Source organism: Molothrus aeneus, chromosome 15 (genome assembly GCF_037042795.1).
Source record: "Molothrus aeneus isolate 106 chromosome 15, BPBGC_Maene_1.0, whole genome shotgun sequence".
NCBI classification, from domain to species: Eukaryota; Metazoa; Chordata; class Aves; order Passeriformes; family Icteridae; genus Molothrus; species Molothrus aeneus.
The window spans coordinates 6,434,172-6,444,926 of NC_089660.1; positions in this window are offsets into that span (position 1 = coordinate 6,434,172).

A 10,755-nucleotide genomic window follows, 5' to 3' on the forward strand; every position below is an offset into this window, starting at 1 on the left:
GAAAGAAGGAAGAAAAGAAAGAGAAAGAAAGGACAAAAATAGAAAGAGGAAAAAAGGGAGAAAAAAGATAAAAACCACAGCAGTTGCTGTGTGGACTAGGGCAAATGTTTTGGCAAAGGCCACCCAGTTTTCTGAGTCCCTTTGTACTGCTGAGACAGGACAGGTCACCAGGTCACACAGTGCGAGCATGAGCCACCAGCACATCAGCCCTTTCCTGGCACTGGAGCACAGAAATCCTGTGGGCTGAGGATTTCTCCTTCCCCTGGCAGACGGTGCTTTCCCAGGCAGGGAGATCTCAAGCAGAGGCGTTGTTTGATGCTGGGGCAATGTCCCGAGCCTTGGCTGGAGCCCAAGTCTGCTGCTGGCTCTGGGTTTTTTGCTGAATTATTGAACTCTCCCCGTGTGCGCAGGGCCGGCTGTGCCAGCTGCGGTTTGTGATTGCTTCAAACGCCGCCGTGTCCTTGTCTGAGATGAAAGGCAAATCCAGGGAATTTCCTTCCCTGCCCGGCAGCACAGCAGAGGCTTGGCAACCCACATACCACAGCTCCTTCCTCATGCAGGTGAATGGCCTCAAATTGCTGTCATTTGGGTAAAAATGTCCTGCTTCCTCACTGCCTGGACCTTGCACTTAGGAGTGGGGCAATCTGGCCATGGCTCACACACCTTCTGTCCACCCAGGCTACCTGGGCTGGCTCTCCAGGGCACAGCAGGGCGCCTTCCTAAAGGAGCTGCCTGTAGGTGAACAAATCCCATGCCCCATCTTCCCACCTAGCTGAGCTTTGGTCCTACATCAAACCCAAACACCGAGGGCAGGAGCAGAGCAAGGAGAAGGACGACATTTCCACCCCACTTCATTCTGCTCCAGCTGTACAAGGGAGAATCCTGCGTTCATCCTGGACGTCCTGGGTGCAGATGCAGTTATGTGACAGCTACTGCTTCCCTGGAGCTCCAGTGCCACTTCCTGGTACAGAATAAGGCATGTAGGGACTAAAAATAATCAGATAGATGCTGTTTCTTGCCCATACTTCAGCTGCTAGTGGAGCCCATGGAAGTTTAGGGACTGAAATAAGAATCATACTCTTACCAGCCTGCCTTGGCTTCCAGTTCAGCTTTGCCAAGCTCTGGGCACATCTGATGCTCACCATAAGCAGTGTTTTTTTTCTTCCTCAAGCAGCCGGTTTCCATTTGGGCCACCAGGTGACAGTGAGCAGGTCAAACCCCACCAGGAAACACATGGGAATCTTGGTGAAGGTGTGACAGTGCTGAGATAACTGGCCCAGGGATGTCCTGCCAGAGAGTTTCACCACCTAGACAAGACTTTAGACTGTCCTATGATCCCTGGCAGGTCTGGGTAGTTTTCAAAGTCAAAGGTTTTCCTCCATCTGTGCCAGGTTGTGTTTAGTCTCTGTATTGCAAAAGAACTCGTTTTGATAACTTATCTTGTCTTTAAAGTAGGCTGCTTTAATGGTGCCAGCAATTATGCTCATTAGTAAGAACACACAGGGTTTGATATTGCAGGGGAACTTCCCAGCATATTGATGGAATTTAACTCCATAATTGTTATCTTTCCTTAAGAATGAGTCTCAGAAATAAAACCTCTGAATAAAACAGCAGTTGTCTGGCAGTAAAGAGAGAAAATTGGGTCCTAATTCAGTTGGCTTCTTCGGAAAAAGAGAGCTTTATCCCAAATATTATTTCCAGATGTTGCTGGAGACGTAATGCTTTGTGAGAAGGAATTCTTTTTCCTTACACATAAATATACTTGTCCGGAGTAAAAACCCACCAACTTACTACATTGATCAGGTTGAAGAGTTCCTCCCACTTTAATACTTGATCCATCTGGGATCCCAGTGCCATGGAAGCCAGAGAGGTGCTGAAGAGGGTCCAGGAGAGAGCAGCGAGCACGTGGGCTGCTGCAATCTGCAGAGCTCAGCCTTGGCCTTGGCCAAGCACCATCTGCCTGGGAACACTCAGGTCATTCCCTCCATGGCTCTGGTGGTGCCCTAATTCTCCTGTCTAGAAGACTTTGCTTGTCAGGCCTAGGAGACTTTGCTTCTAAAACTATCAAATAATTTCAAATGCTGAGTAATCTTATATGCTCCAAACAGGAAATTTTTTTTGGGCTTTGTTTTCCTCAGACTTGTCTGGAAGCTTTTTCTTATTCTTCTGAAGATCTTTCATTTTGCAAAGCAAAGATAATTCAAATTACACTGTTGGCTGCCCTTTATCTTGACTGTGATTTAAAGACTTCATTTCCCAGTGCTGGTAGAAAAACAGTTAGAAGCATTTACAATGTATATTTATGAAAAGAAAGGAACATATGAAAGGAGAAAAGGCTGCTTTCAGTGGTGCCATATTTTTCAAAGGTTGTATACAATCATATTTTTGTACTGTACTACCATTACTTAATAAAACATAGTTCTTATCCCTGTGCCAAAGACAGAGAATCTCTTTCAATATCCTATTCCTTACTCCAAAACCTTGATACTGGCAGCAGTGGACAGCACAACGTGGACCCCAGTACCTGAAACCCCAATCCTGCTGCAGCATCCCACAGAGTTGAGCTCAGCAATGGAATTATCTGGTCCATTCCCAGCTTGGAAGAACCCACACATTCCTGTCTTCTTCTCCAAAGGAGGTGGATGGAAGGGGCATCTTGTGCTGCTCCTGCATCAATAGTTTTCCATTATTTGCATGGAGAGAGTGTACTAGTTGAGTAGAAAATTGAGATACTTGATTGTTCTTCAGGGTGCTAGGATGAGCACCAAAGCAGAAGCTAATAGTCATTAATTTTAGCATCTTAAATTACTTCAGGTTCTTTAAGTCTTCCCATTCCCTTCTTTCTTCCTCCTTAACAATTATTTCTTAAGGGCAGTTGCACATCTCTTGCTCAAATGAACCTGCACGAGTCTCTCACTTCATTCAAGTCTAATGCACTTCTCTGTGTTCATCTCCCCTTGTTCCATTCCTGTGGGGCTCAGTTCCTCAGCACTGCAAACTTTGAAGGGCCTGGGATCAGTGTCTTGGCAAAATATGGCAATAAAACCATTCCCCAAGGCAGGCACGGTGACAGGTCCCAGGGAAGCACTCTCATGGCCAGCCAGGCATGGAGAGGACTCCTGGGGAATGCCAAAGTGGCCACTGAGGGCTTTCTTGACTGTGCTCTGTGAAAGAAAGCAGGGTCAGTGAGAGGGAATTCAGTCTCTGGCTGTTATTCCTGTACATCTCCCTGTTTCACACTGATCCAGCTATACAGCAGCTGTTTATAGGAAATCAGCTCCTGCATTCTCAGTCCCTTACCATGGTGTGGAGCAGAGAGCCCCACCAGAAATCAGCTGCTGTGAACCAGGCAGGGTGGAAGGAGCTGTTGCACTTTTAGCAGAGAATCCACTCAGAGCTGCCCCAGCTCTGCCTGCAGGTGTTTGCAGTGGCTGAGACCTTCTCCCATGGGAGCTGCTGGCACGACCAGCCCTGGGGTGATGCCCTCAGGTGATCCAGGCTGCAGGAGCACTGAAAGGCACAGCCCAGGTTGGAGGCACCAGAGGGAAGCACAGCCTGTGGCAGGTGAGGAATGCTGACCTGAGAGCCCCCAAGCCCAGGAATAATGACCTCTCTGTTTGCAGCTTTCCTGCTTCAGCTCCTCCCTCCCCTGATCACTGTCCCAGCACCATCTGCCTGCTGCTGGAACATTGGAAAGGACACAAACCACAGGGCAGGAAACAACAAAATTTCAGCCCCCAGCAGAGGAAATTACTGGTTAAATTGTCAAATGAGGGTCCTGGCAAAGAGTGGCAGAGAACAGGAAGGGGAAGGAAAAGCACTAGGAGAGGTTTAGTTTGCATGCCACATCACTCCTGCCATCCAAGGCCAACAGGGCCAACAAGCATGGTGTAAGACAGCAGGAATTATATGATTGTATTAAAATATGACCATCAAGTCTGACAAACCTAAGCTGCAGTCCTTGTGCACTTCAGTGCCAGGTTTCTGAGCAGAAATGACAAGGGAGTTTTATGTTTGTGGTATTCCTGCTCCTGGGTCTGTTGCAGACAGTGCTGAAGCCCATCCTGGGATAGGACTGGGTCCCAGCAGTGCTGGGGCTGGGTCAGCTGTGGTTTGACCCAGACCACACACAGGGAGAGGGAACAGATGGAACAGATTCAGCACAAGCTGATGTTGCCACTCTAGGGAAAGGCAGGGGATTGCTGTGTGTGGGTTTAACAATCCCTGCAGCACTCAGAGCCTCAAAAAGCACAAGGGAGAGGGAGCAGCAGCTCCCAGCCAGGAGAGGGGACACAAACCCTGTCCCCAGACTGAGGGTCAAGTATGTCAGTGCTTCCAGTATAAAATCATCCATGTTTTCCTGGGCAGAGGATGATACCAGCATAAATAAGCCATCAGCACAGCATGAATTTAGCTTTTATTTAGAGATTTTCCACTTGAATTGCGTAAGTAGCTTAAGTCAAACAAGGACATCCTCCTCACCTATCCAGGAAACTAGGGCATGAGGTATCACCAGTAACCACATGCCCAGGCTGTGATCATGTCACTGCTGTGGCACATGAGTCAAGTTTGGCACAAGCAGGGGCAGATAGAGCTGCCTGGAGCTGCCAGGTCTGAGGCACACAGAGCTCACAGGTAGTTGTTGCTGCTGAGGCTTTTGGGAAGCTGGGCCCAGGACTGTTAGCACTGCAGCAAGCCAAAATCCCCTTCCCCAGAGGGTCTGTGGGAGAATATCTGCTTTATCCAGGCACTTGGTGACACTGCAGCACTGCTGGGTTACCTGTCTGACAAAAACATGAATCAGGCTTTAGGCTGCAACCAGCCGAGCCAGATGGCCTAGGTTAAACACACCACAGGATTTGGGCACTAAATTACTGCTCCAGGTTCAAGCCTGAACCACCTTTGCAGTGATGACACCATCACAGTCACAATTACAGTGGAGGCCTGGTAACTGCTTAAAGCAGCAAGGTTCTGTCAGAGCCCTGCACACATCAGCAGGGCCAGGCCTGCAATGGGAACAGAACTGGGGCCTGGGCTCCAGAGTTTCTTGCTTGGCATCTAATTCCAAAACACTGACCTTTCCTGAATGAAAACTGTACAATATTGAAGATTGTGCCATGGGTGGTGCCTTAGCCACCTCCCCTGGGTATGCACTCACACATTCTCAGAAGTGTCCTCACCACATTACTGGGGCTGGGGTGAAGAACTGAGGAGTTCCTGAGGAGCAGGGCCAGCTCTGGAGCTTGTGATGTGCCACAACCATGTTGTAACCTCAGCCAGGTCCACTCTGCTGCGGCTGCACTGTTAGAAAATAGAAGAGTCCTGAGAGTTCAGCTCCCCAGCCAAGATTAGAATGAAGGCAGGGATCTGAAAAGAGAAAGGAAGAGCAGGTCAAGGATTGTGTAAGGGAGAGGAACCTGTAGTACTCACTCTTTGCTGTAGTTAAGTGCAGTCACTGCAATCAACATGGTCATACTGGGAGTCAAGTCTTTAAATACTGCTGCTTATTTCTTGAGGGGCTGGAAAGATAATTCAGGAGTCTGGACTTGTCCCATGGAAGAAGACATGGGACAGGATGGGCAGTGTCACCTCTAAAAACAGGTCTTGAGAGACCAGCAAGGAAAGGAAGTGGAGAGGGGGCAGCCCCTGTTACCTGAGAATGGTGCTGGGATCACACCTTGCTGCATGCCAAGGTGTGGGACACGGGCACATCCTTCACAGGCGGGAGTGTGACCATCCTGGCAAGTCCTTGGTCAGATGCATGCCTCCACATGCCATCAATCCCACTTGTGATCAGGATAACTAGAATAATTAAAAAAAAAGAAATCACTAATGACTTAGGCTGTTGTTACATCCTCTCTTTACCATTTTAAGTGGCTGTGGCCAGTCCCTTGGTCACAGCAGTAGGCTCAGCTGTACAAGAGATGCTCAGCAAGAGGCTGACCCAACAAAGGGAGCAAAGGGAGCAGAAGTTCCTTTGCCTTGTGCTTATCTAGGCCAAGGAAACAACTGAACCAGGGCTTTGAAACACTCTGCCTACACTGAATCTGTACTTTTCTTTCTATTCCAATCTTCCCACATCTGGTATGCTTTTGTCCAGAAAGAAGACTGTCATTCTTCCAATTCTAGGGTTAGATCAGAAGAGAAAATAAGCTCAGAAACAGCATGGGCCAAGCTGACAAATCCCCACGTTAACCTGCTCAGAGTGGAGAACTGTGAAAACAGCATCTCCAACTCCAGATGTCCCATCCCACCCCATTCACAGCCCTCCAGTCCTGACTAGTGCCACTTAATTTGACAGGGCATTTAAAAGTCACATATACATTTCAGAACAATAATTGATCCATAATCCTTACATCAGGTAACAACAGCAGGTTAATCTGGGGATCTGTCAGCTTTGGGAGCGTTCAAACATTAAGATCCAAACAGTGCTGTTATGTGAGAATTTGAGAGGCAGGTAAGCAGTTAACCTTCCCCTCACTGGGAAGAGTGACCTGTTGTGCTTGAACTCTGCCTCTGAGCTCCTTCTCACTGTACAACCAGCCTGGTGCCCCCTGTGACCAGGGCAGGGGGTCAGGGGACACCAGCAGCTCCAGAGGCACCTGAGGCACAGAGGCCAAGGGACAAACCTCACCACATGCATGTGGAATGAATGATCCTGGAAAATGCACCACCCGGAGCATCTCAAGCCTACTGTGAAATGGAATTCCCACAAAAAGAGAAGTTTGTGTGGATCCCAAGTCTGGCCATGACACACTGACAGCTCTAATCATGGCCAGAGCTCTCCTCTTCTTTCGTGGACTTATCGAGCTGCAGCAAAGGTTTGACTGTTTCAAAAGAACTGAAATAGGAGGTAACTGTGCTAAAAGCCATTTATACTTGTGTATGTGAGAGATACAGCAAAACTTCAGTGGATTAAGAGACTGAGAGAAGTCGAGACAAAGCAACACACAGAGGACTTCACCTAAAAATGGCCTGACATGCAAAGGTCACTGCACTCCATCGCAGTTTGCCATCCTGCAGCATTGGTGACACCACTCTGGAAGCAGCCTTGGAACCCTGAAGATGCACAAGCCTGTCCCAGTTTGTCACCACCCACCTGAGATCAAACCACAGCCACGAACAGGCTAAACATCGTGGACAGTGACATTTTATGGACTGTGTTGTCTCTCACCATCTACCACAGTGTACAGCATATCATGCTTGTTAAATTATAGCTAAGGAGTAATGAAAAACTTACACTTAAGTGACATAAAAAAAGGGGAGAGGACCCACAAATTTCTCCCATCCAACTATAAACGCACACCCATTTACATTGTTTTGTAAATGAATTTAGAAGAAAAATAAAAATATTAAGATATTTCTCTTCAGGACAACCATTGCACATTTGGTTTTGCTTTGGAGGGGAGATAGAAACACACACAGCAGGAATACTCTCCAATTGAAAATATGCAAAACAAATAGAAGTGGGAACAGTTCAGCACCTAGACAGCATTTTCCTTCTGTCCTTAATAAACATTATCTCAGTTTCCCACAGCATTTACTTCACTAGCCAAACCCTCAAAATCTGGTATCTAGGAAGAACACCTCACAAAATCTTCAGAAAAAAAAGCCTATTAAGCAGTGGCATTGTACTGCCCTATTTTCTGTATCTCTCCCATCTGCAAGCCATTTGTATGAAGAAAATCTTTGTTTCCAAAACTTGGCTTACTAAAGCTCATTTGTTCCCAAACACAACAGCGCCTTGGTGCTGTTTACAGCAGGGGCAGCCAGAGGCTGGGCTGGCTCAGCAGCAGCAGTGGAGATGTTCCAGGGTGTCCCATCCCTCTGCCAGCACTCCCTGTCCCCAGGGAGGGCAATGCCAGCCACCCTCCCTCAGGGTTAGAATGTGGGGTTTAACACAGACCCAAAGCTTGGCTCTAGGACAGAGCCTCTTGACACACAGGTCCACCACAGCCCCTGTATCAGCGTTCTTTTGTAAGTACTGAATTCAGATTGGAGCTATTTATGTGGGGTTTCACGTGCTTGCTAAAAAAACAAACAAACAAAAAGGATGTTTTCCCAACATTGTTCATCAACGGGAAAGGATGGCAACAAGGTCAGAGTGTTTACCTTCTTCAATCTTATCAAGATCTCAGAAGAAGTGACATTAAATTGACCCAGTTTGATCAACTTTTCAGCATAAGAAAAAGGAACAGCTGCTCTTAACAGGACAAAACTCATCTCCCTTTAACTTCACATGAGCATCTTTAAAACAATGGGAGAGCTGCATATGCAGCTGTTTTCACTTTCTTCTTTGCAAGCTGGGTGCTGAAATATCCACATTTCACAGGAGATAATCAGAAAAATATTCAGAGTAAGAATCCCAGGAGTTAATGTAAGAAGGAGGAAAGAAGTGGGCAATGCAAGTGCTCTCTGAGTACCTCTACTGGTTCATTTAGACAAGCTGAAAAAAGAATGGAAAAGTCAGTGCTTTTTAATTTTCATGCTACTCTCCCTTCAAGAACAAAGGAGACAGGTGAGAAATACAAAATATAAAATACGTTTGTGTTTAAAACATAAGAGGTAAGATTTTTCAAAATGAATAAATCAGCCTAATCATTAAGTACTTACATATTTTCTCCCTACCCACCTTAAAAAGGGATGTCCCTGTATTTTCTGTATGAATTTACTATATATACACATGTATAAATCTATACATACACAGAATTGGTATGGCCTTACACTCCATTTAAGGATATTTTGCTACATGGGTCAGAGTGCAAAGCAATTGCTTCCTTCAAATCAGTATTTTTACATCATGAAGACATAATCCTGTAACTTAGACAATTTGCATGACCACACAGCCACAGTGGCAAATTATTTTTCTGGCTTGTAAAAAAAAATTTTAAAACAGAAGTTCTATTTCAGCAGTTTGAAGATGGAATGTAAAGTTTCTGCTGTTAAATGTATATAAAATATATTTATTGAATCATACATTCATGCTGATTCCAATAAAAAATTAAAGATTTTTCTGAAATTTCTCTCCATGGATTTTGTACTGGTGGTTGTTCCACACAGCAGCTGGAAACACAAAGAAAAATGTATTTCTTCTACTTTTTTGCAAGCTAGGACATTATTTATAGATAGCTTTAACATTCTTAGTAGAAGGAGTGACCTTGGTACAGACACCAAAAACAACATTTCAGAATGCAGGACTCACACTGAATCACAAAGGTGGTCACAATAAAGTGTTTTTCCTTCCACTGTCAGGTGCTTTGTCAAGTTTGAAATATCACTAGTGGAACAGCAGGTCCCTCTTGGTTTAGCAAATGGCATTTTGTGACAGGAAATAGAAAGGTAGCATCCTGCCCTTCAAATTTATTCTGAGAACGTGCCATGACTCTAAAAACTCTCTCTAAGTGATGATGGAGTTGGAAAGAATTTTACTGTTTCATGTCTCATAACCAAAAAAACTTATTAGTGGACCAACTTTGCCCATTCTTCCATATAACATTCAAATAAGGATAAAGATCTTAGTGTTGGGAAACAAAACCAGTGAGGGAATTCCTTCTTCCCACAGCACACACAGCTTAAAACTTCACAGTGTGTGCTCCTATCCCCCAAAAAAAACCTTATAATGGAGCAAAAAGAGTTTAAAAATATGCCCTTCCATGATGTGCAGAATAAACAGCTGCAGAGATCAACTCCAGATCTTCATACCTGCACCCAGAGCCATCCTTTTCACTATGCACAGTGAACTCCCAGGTCTCAAGGGCATCTCTGCCATGTGGCACCAGAGGGAAGCTGCTCAGACTGAAGTCAGAGCTCACTGTTAGCACACAGGCTGTTTTCTACCTCAGGAGTGCATCCTCTCTGCCAAGCTCACCACTTCCACACTCACCTGTAGGTGGACAGTGGACACCCAGCAACACCAGAGCTTTAGTCTCAGCAAATTTAAAGAAAAATAAGAAAATAAAGGGCCCTGCAGAGCAAGGAAGTGATCCCAGTCTGAATCCTGAAATGCAGAACCAACATCTGCATTCCCGAACACACAAAGATCTCAGTTCAGTTTTACAAAACAGCCCCACACAAGTCTGCTGGTGCATCCCAGTACTCCAGATGTGCTGAAGGGGTAACCTAAATTCTTAATTGTGCAATGCTCTTGAAGAAAAGGCAAGCAAGGGCAGATCATGCCTTCCAGTTCTGGTTCGAGTGCCACAAAACACCCCTGCAAGTGAAACACCCTTATTTCTACTTGTCTTAACCTATTAAGATCAGGCAGAAGAGGCCAGATCACACCAGTCACACATGAAACACTCTCTGTACTCTCAGAAGGGCAGATCAAGGTATCATGACCATGAAGGTTATTCCAGATCTGTCCACGAGGCTGTGATGGGTGCAGAAGTCTTACAGCTCTAGACAGCTCTTCTTCAGTTGCCAACTCCCTGCAGAGCACTGGGATACCAAGAGCACTTTAATACCACCACCTCCTTGTCTTGACTGGAGGCACTAGAAGAGATGCAGTCTGATGCATTTCAGACTGTAGCATTTTGTTCCTAGAAAGAGCTGGACTACTTTGGTTATTAGCCCTCTTGGAGCTCATGCAGCCCACTGCAGCCAGCTGAGGCAAATCAAATCATGGCTTCTTCATAGTCATCCTCAAGAATGCATGGAAAGGACTGGAGGCCTTAGACAAGAGATACTGAGCAAGGCAGAAACCAGAAGGGCTGGAGGCTACATAAAACCTAAACATCAAAAGCAATGTGCAACATC